General features: G+C 43.3%; 1 long non-coding RNA gene across 1 annotated transcript; it reads right to left on the bottom strand.

Moving 5' to 3' along the window:
• Positions 1–3,605: 3,605 nt before the first annotated feature.
• On the bottom strand, positions 3,606–6,620 carry LOC148781970 (uncharacterized). The gene is made up of 2 exons (XR_016056692.1): positions 5,122–6,620; positions 3,606–4,937 (listed from the first exon to the last, which is right to left on the bottom strand). It is a non-coding gene; the product is annotated as an uncharacterized LOC148781970 (long non-coding RNA).
• Positions 6,621–8,792: the final 2,172 nt, after the last annotated feature.

The raw sequence follows: 8,792 nt of genomic DNA, 5'->3' as shown, positions 1-8,792 counted from the left end.
AATTGATAAATTTGGTGGTGTATCCAACCATCCAGCTTCCCTTTTTCTGAATCTGTAAGTGTGTGAAAGATTGATGAGTGCTTAAGTATATGTGTGATTCCTCTTGGAGCTCAAGCAGTTAAGATTGGCAGTCAAAGTCTTGTTGTTACATATTCTCGTCGAGCCTCTGTATCTGAGAAATGTAAGTTTTTATAGTTATTCATTGTGCTTATATTTTAAAGTTTATTCATGTTATATTTGTTCATAGTTTAGTTTATCCTCCCCTTTAGTTTACCCATAGGTTGACTACTATAGTAAACCTCCACGACCCAAATTGAATTTGGGTCAATTTGTCACGATCTCATTTCGTATTTGAATTTTTATTTTTTTTTTACAAATCCAAATCACTTGAAATTTGGGACATCTATTTTTAAAAAATAATATAATCTAAATATAAATTTACCAAAATACCCCTAAAACATTTTGGAGGTATTTTGGTCAATTTATATTTTACGGATTATTATTTTTTATATTTTTATTAAGTGTGCCTTGATGAGAAATAAAAGCTCCAAATTTCAAGTGACTTGGATTTATAGAAAAAAAATAAAATTAAAATACGAAATGCGCTCGTGACCGTCAAATCGATTCTGATTCAATCTCGACCATGGACGTTTACTGAAGCAGTTAGCCCGTGGGCGTATGGAATCCACTCCCATATATAAATGTTGAGATTAGCCCACTAGCTCATACGAACATATGAGCCCAACAGCCCAAATTGAATCTAGGTCGATCTGGCGGTCACGACCTCATTTCGTATTTTAATTTTAATTTTTTTTTTACGAATCAAAATAATCTAGATGCAATTGTTGTATCATGGTATAATACAACACTTTTAGAAAAAAATGATTTTGAGTTTGGAAAAGCTAAGATCTATATATATATATATATATATATATATATATATATATATATATATATATATATATATATATATATATATATATATATATATATATATATATATATATATATATATATGTGGAAAAAGCTAGGATTAGCCCACTAGCTCATATGAACATATGAACCCAACGGCCCAGATTGAATCTAAACCAATGTGACGATCACAGATGTCTGGTAGTGTTTGAATTTTAATTTTTTCTACAAATTCAAATCACTTGAAATTTTTGAAGTGTGTTCATAAAATATAGTTGAATATTCGAAAAATATCAAAAAAATATTTTACATGAAATAAATTGATCAAAAAACCCCGAAAAGTTTAGGGGGTATTTTCGGTATTTTTTCACAAATATATTTTTTTATATTTTTATTGAGTGCACCTTGATGAAAAAAACTTCTAAGTGATTTGGATTTGTAGAAAAAAAAATTAAAATTCAAACACAAATCGTGACCATCAAATCGGCCCAAATTCAATCTGGACCGTTGGGCTCATATGTTCATATGAGCTAGTGGGCTAATCCCAGCTTTTTTCATATATATATATATATATATATATATATATATATATATATATATATATATATAGAGAGAGAGAGAGAGAATATAATTACAGTGTATAAGCCATGCATCATTTGTATGACATTGATTAAACATCTTATTGAATGTCAAAAATACCCATTTTGATATTTAAACTTACCAAAAACGGTTATGCAATAAAACTTACCAGTTGGACCACCCTAAGACAATTATCAGACCACTTTTTACATAGTGTCGGAGCCCTGGAACCTAGTAACATCTACTACCAAACCACCCTTTGCAGCTACTGGACTGCACTTTACACAATGTTGGAGCCCTACTGTTGGACTGCACTTTACACAGTGCTTGAGCTCTACTGCCGGACCGTACTTACACCATTGCCAGAGCCCCTATTTTGGTGAGATAGAGTAGAGAGAGGCATGGGTAAGGTAAAAGTAAAGGACAATACTTAAGGCATTTGTTATTTTTTATTTAGATGGAGGGGTATTTACATAGAAAGTGCATTTTAGGAAAAAAAGTGAGAAAAAATTAGGTTGGGTTAAGTTGAATAGAAAGTGTAGAGTCTTGGTTTTTTTTTTTTTTTGTAATTTTCCCTTGAAAGTTTCATCTGCAAATCTGCAATTACATGAAAGGCATCACGATAATTCTCTATCAGGCTAAACTCTCTCTAAGTAGCGTCAAAATCCAAAGAAGGATTACAATTGAATGCCCAGAAGTGTGACAGAAAATGTGTTTAGAAGAATAGGAAGAAGGGAATAAAGCAATTGGACAACATACTTAACTAATACGGCTTGAAATAAAATCAAAGTGCTACTCCAGGCACAAGTGACTCAATCTATAAGACTATAATATGGCAGGGAAAAAATACACTTTAAATCTTAAGTATGCACCAAAACAGAAGCTAATGATGTCAACAGATTTTTAAAAGGATCATAGCATCTAAAAAACCTTTCTAAAAATGATCAAATCCAAAAATATTTACAAATGAGGGAACATGGCAAGAACTCAAACGTAGCTGAAGAGTGACATACTACTCAACAAAGACAATCAATACTCGAAAACAGTAGTATTTAGTACATTCACCATGCAATAGCTTTTCGAGTCCTGGGAGTGGCCACTTTGTGCATACAAAGACAAAGGTTAGGACTGTTTCCAGCTCACCCCTCCCAGGACCCTGCTTACACGGGACCAGCACCAGGTTATGGCCCTTACCATGCAATAGCTTGATAGAGATAGATGTCAGATATAGACTTGTAATTTCATTCTTCATGTGTCTGTTAATGAGCTAACCGCCAGACAAAAAGCAGAGCAATATGCCCCAACATGAACCACACCACTCAAAATATAAGGATCACAAACTAGGGAAGTTGGACAAGGACTAACAAACTTAATTGAGATTCAAGGAAAATGGCAAAACAAACATAATCAACAAAGTTCTCACCGTAGACTGCGAAGTGATAGCTTGGGTGGATACCAGTCATAGATTACATAGCCAAGCTGCTTAACCAGTCAACAGTGAGAATGGAAACGGCATTTGGTTGGATGGCCCTTGGTCTTCTGGAAGGTGAACACAGGTGTAGATCATTCAGACATCAGAAACATAAGTATCAATTGAAGTAGGCTCTTGAATGTGCATTAGAGAAGTTCTTGTGGCCATAGGGGGTGAAGGCTGAAAACAGATATAGCCATATAGGGTTTAATATATATTTGTGTCTTGTTTCTACAATTGAATATGATGAGAGAATTATGACCCTTGACACTCATTGACATAATCAACATCAAAAGCCTTTCTATGTTAGCATTTCCCAAGAAGACACACAAAACAAATCTAGGGCTCTGTTTGCCATGTTAAGAGACAGCACTGAGACACATGACAAACCAAAAACTTTTCAAGTAAGAGCAATCTCAAGGCTTTCAAAAAAGAGCTATTAAAAGAGAAAAATATTATCTAAGAAAATGTTGGTGGCAGTACATAACATAAAATAATGTCAATATAGCCTTTGCCAAACAAAATTTGTTGGAACATGAGATTCACCCATGGATGTGTCCCCCATCAGCAAAGTGATTATTGTTACATTAGGCAAGCAATCGCATTTTACTGCAGAGTGATCAATTGACTATGAGAGCATATAGCTGATGGGAAATTCCTTTATCACCAAAGAAAGTTGGGAATCCATGGGAAGTCAAACTTCAAAGAAAAAGTACATCTTCTTAAAATGCAAACATAAGTTGATTCTTCTACTGGAATTGAGTACCTAAGATGGTATATAAAATAAGTGTGAAAATGGATCACATTAGATGTTATGAAAACATGCTGGGTAGAATTTGTTATGGTGCCACTGCAAGTGGTGCAATCTCCTGCTATGGCAATATCAGACTAACTCATGCTAGCGAATGAAAATTCATTCAAACGTCATCTTTTTGTTAAAGTTTATTAGCAAATTTTATTTTTCTCCTATAATTGTTGTTGCTATTGTTTAGATGGTCGTTACTAGAGGATTATAACATATCGAATGAAGGATTCCCTTGAGTTTCCAATATTCCAATAACTGTGCCCACATTAGACTCTTGCTGATTGCTGAAGATCAGTAGCTCCAATAGTTCATCATCAACTCACAAGTTAGAGTGAAGCTAATTGCCTTTGATTTGCTGTAGGCCTAAAAACCCGAGCCCCGGAGGCCTTGTCCAATATTATTTAACTGCACAAACGGAAAATTGGATAGCAATCAAGACCAGCAATCGATCCAAAAAAGAATTCCTAATGGTAATGAACAGCTCACTTTTTCCAGAATAGAAGGTTTGAAATCTCAACCATTCATTCAGACAAAACCTAGTATTGTCCCTTAGATTCTTGGTCAAGGCCAGAGGTCTGGATAATTAGATTCCAAGGTTCGAAGCACAATCTACCCATCAAAATAATAGTATTACTCTAATAATAAAGTAATAATGAAACTGTGACCACTATATTCATGATAAATAAATAGGAGCAAGTGACATGAACAGATCAGAAGGCAGTCCACCAAATAATAACCAACCAATTCCAACCATAAAGAAGTCTTGTAGAAATACATGTATCAGCAAGGTGCCAACAAATAACTATGCAAATAAACAAAGTCTGAGAGGAAAGATTAACAAAGACTACCTTTAAATTACCCAACATGGTCTAAGTAATAGCAGAGTTGAGTATTGTCATGGAACTATAGTAATTCAAGAAAAATACATTATACAAGAAAGCAGCATCAAAACCTGCAAATGGAGAAATTTTTAGCACCCAAGCCAAAAAAGAAAATGGCAAAACCTTTTATTGAAAAAGGAGTGCAAGTAAAAAATATCATCTGTCATGCTGGTATGATACTCTCATATCAATGCCACATAATCACGTGTATTTACATTTTGTGTAGAGGCAATTGATGAGCCACTGGAAGCAATAACGACTCACCGATTCTTGAGGATGTCAAGAACATCTATTCAAGTGAAAGCAGGTCCAAGTTAGGGTGTTTCGAAGAGAAAATATTGAAAAGACACAACATGTTTTTCACCTGTTGAACCAGGTAATAAAACAGATATTTTCCATGACCAAAATAAATAGAACCCATAATGCACCATAGATAATTTTGTACCAATTTAGACTGTAGACCATTAACAAACCTGAACCCATCAAAGAAATAGAAAAATTCACAGAGGAGGTTGCGAACATGCCGCCTCATCAGTTACTTGGCTACACTTTGCTCCGGGGTTTCAACCTTAGGATCTGCAGTGATCTCCTGCAATAATACAACAACAATGTATTAATGAAAGATGGACCTATGTAAGAGAGTACTCGGCTTCATCAAGATGTCACTCCCCCGGATGGTGGTTCCCCCCAGCGGATTGGAACAACATCTACAGCCTATACCAACACCCCTTTCCCCCTCTGTACTCGGCTTCATCGAAACTGCACCCCTGTGGTGCACCGCCTTTAGGCGCAGCTCCCCTAGCCAGCGGGGCCTTCCACTCCAAGCTCTCGACTCCATCTAAGCCCTCCATCGCCCAGGTTCTGCGGACTCCATCGCCATCTGCTGCTGGAGGCTCTCCTCCTCCCTCCATAGACCCCACCTCTCCCCCTCCATCCTTGATTAGTTCGCCTCTCTCCTCTCTTTCCGTTTCAGTGCCCTCCGAGGTTTCAACCTGCGCTCATCTTTGGTGGGTACTTTTCGCCCCCGAAGGGACGACTTCAAGGCGATTGAAAAATGGGGCCAACGTGTTTGGAACGAGCCCAACCTTGTGTGCAAGCAATTATCTGATGGTGCTCTTCTTTTCTCTTGTCCATCCGCTCTAGGAGCTCGCTCCGCTTTGAGCTCTTCTACCCCTTTGTCTTTTAAAGGAGCGACTCTCTCCCTTAGGGAGTGGTCTCCGAGACTCGGTTCCATCCAGCCTTCAAGAGTATGGCTCACAGTCTCCAATATTCCCCTCCACACTTGGTCCCTCCTCACTTTCACGAAAATTGCTGCTTCTTGCGGTCATCTGGTTGCTATCCTCTGGAGGTCGCTCGAATTCTTACCGCATGGTTCCATTTGACACTTGCTAGACACCCTGGAACCTACCCTCATCCCCTCCTCGATTTGGATCGAGGTTGATGGTCTGTATTTATGTTCTCATACTTCTTGGACCTTGGCCTCACCCAACCTGCCCATCTCCTCTCCACCCGAAATTCTGTCAACGGACCCATCCTCGTCGGACTAGACAGTGGTGACCAGGAAACGGCACCTTCAGCAGCGGCGCAACACTCAACCTCAGCCCAAGCCCGCCGGGATCTCTTCCTGGAGACATCCAACGTCTTCCATATAGCAGTCCGTACGAAAGACGTGGAGGCCCCGCAGCCAGTTTATTGCTGAGGGCGATAGGCCGGTAGCTGTCCCATCATCAACTTCAGAGGCATACCCTAACCCTGTCCCAACCGTCTTCTTGCAACCCCCCGTCCCATCCTGTCTCGTCCCTTAGAACGTCCCTTCCCTCTTCTTATCCCCGTTCTGTCGGTGCCTCTTACTGTCGTGTCACCCCCCTCGGGCAAGTCGCTAGTAAACTATGCCCCGTCAGGCCCCTCTCCCGCTCACGCTCACCACGGGCTGCTGAGCCCGGACCTGCCCCGACCCTTTCTCTCTACCCTGCAACCGTCCCCTCATCGTCCCATCCCCCCCTTCCCCTCTTGCCACCTATCACTCATCTCTCTCCCCCTCCACCTGTGTACTCTAACTGCCCACAATCTGCCCCTATCGCGAACCCACCTAGGGAAACCCGCCCCCCTTCACCTTTCTATCCCCTTGAGATCCTCCCTGCTTCACTCCCCTTCCCCCTTTTTCCTCCTGACCCCTTCTTCACCTCCCTCCTCGCTCTTCACCGCCCCTTCTTGTCCCCCCTTATCCCCTTCCCTCCCTCCCTCTATCGCCCCTCCCCTCTCCCCTCTCCCCACCCCCTCCAATCTCCCTCTCTCCTCATCCTCAGCCCCCTCCTAGGGGGCCGCAAGAGTCTAGGGCCCTACCGCTTTCCCTTACCTCTGTCGGCCCCCCCCTCTGCCCTTTCCTCCCATACTGAGAGCCCTTGCTCCTCTTCTGTCCACCACCTCATCATGTTAGCCTTCAGGGTTGCCCCTGCCCCCCTTCTCTCCCCTCTCTCATCTCCGCTCAGCCGTCCATCCCTTCATCGTCAACGGACCCGCACGAGGCTCCCGTCGGGATCCTGATGGTTCGTTCTTATGACCTCTCCCCACCTGACCCCACCCTTCTCGCCTCCCTCCTGGTCCCCCTCTTGGACCCCCTCCTGAATTATACGCCTACCTTGGTACCCATTTGCCAGGTAAGCTCTTCCCCAAGCTCCTTGTCCTATTATGCCCAGGTTGGCCCCCTGTACCCTTTCTACCAACGGCACGGCCCTTTCTCTACCCCGATCCACGTCTTTGCTCCTTTTTTGACGGCCTTCTACCCTATCGCTCCACTTATCTTCCGCACTCTTCCCCCTCCCCCTGATTCCTCTCCGCCACCAACGGCTCCTGGCATCCCTCTTGCCCTTCTCTCGCCTCATTCTTTGCTAACTCCCTGGGAGCGCAGCCTTATCCCTCAACCTCTCCTGCCCAACCTTCCCCTCCTGCCACTGCCCCTGCCCCTGCCCCTGCTTCCTCTCTCCCGGTGTCCCCTTTGCTCTCTAACTCCCCCTTCTCCTTACCACCCGTGCCCCCCCTTCTCCGGAACCCTACCCTGATCTCCCCTCGGACCTCCATCCCTCTTACTCCCCCGATCCTCTTCTCCCCCCTTTGTCGAGGAACCTCATCGGACTCCTCCACCACTGGTGGGTCTCCTTCCCAGACCCCCCCGGCTTCCGTAGACTCCGACTTCGTCGAAGGAGTGGACCATGGCCAAGGAGACTTCATGGAGTTTCTTAGAGTGATGAGTTTTCCCCCAGAAGGCTCGGAAGACCCTTTTCACCGTTTTCTTCAAAGTTGATGCCCAAAGTAGGCTCAAGGTAAGAATTAAGGGGGGAAGGGAAGTTCGCAATCTCTTCTCCAGCATCAACTACGACCTCAAGGCTCCCTCTCGCACACCAGCCCAAGTGATAGCACCAACCCCATCCACTGGCCTCCTGCAGGAGATCTCCCAGATTGGTTGCCCAGTCCCTCATCCCCACCTTCTCATGAAGCTTATCTTGTGGAATGTTGGGTCTTGAGCCCAAACGTTCAGTAGTCAGGGACCCGTGCGCTAAATACAATCCTATTGTATTAGCGCTCATCGAAACCAAATAGTCGGTCCCCTCCCTACAACTCATACGGCAGGTCTAGGGTCGCAGGCCATGCCTGTGGCTCTCCCAGCCCGCGTTAGGCGCCTCCGGGGTCATCTGGCTAATTTGGAACCCGTAGAACATTCTCTCTTGTCCTCCCTGATCGGAGAATTCTCTGTCACAGCCATCCTTTCTAGGACCTCAGACGGCCGCCCCTGGAAGTTCACAACGGTCTACGGTTCGAACTCACCTGCCCTTAGAACCGCTTTCTGGGCAAAACTCGACTGCCCGGCCTCACTCCCACTAGCCATGGCAGAATTCTCAAATTTCATCTCAAGAAATGAACTCCTCAATATCCCCCTCCAAGGGAACCTTTTCACCCGGTCTGATCACTCTCTCAGCCCACCCTCTCTAAACTTGATAGATTCTTACTCTCTTTGCTCTGGGACGATGCCTTCCCAGGATCCCTCTCCACAGCTCTTCCAAAACCAACTTCGGACCACTGCCCTGTCTTTTTAAACACCCAACCTATCCCCAGAGGACCTAAACGCTTTAAGTTTGAACTGTCTTGG

Source organism: Amborella trichopoda, chromosome 5 (assembly GCF_054954075.1).
Source record: "Amborella trichopoda isolate Santa Cruz 75 chromosome 5, AtrichopodaSantaCruz75HAP2 v2.0, whole genome shotgun sequence".
In the NCBI taxonomy this organism is placed as follows: Eukaryota; Viridiplantae; Streptophyta; class Magnoliopsida; order Amborellales; family Amborellaceae; genus Amborella; species Amborella trichopoda.
This window is presented reverse-complemented; position numbering and strand designations above follow the sequence as displayed.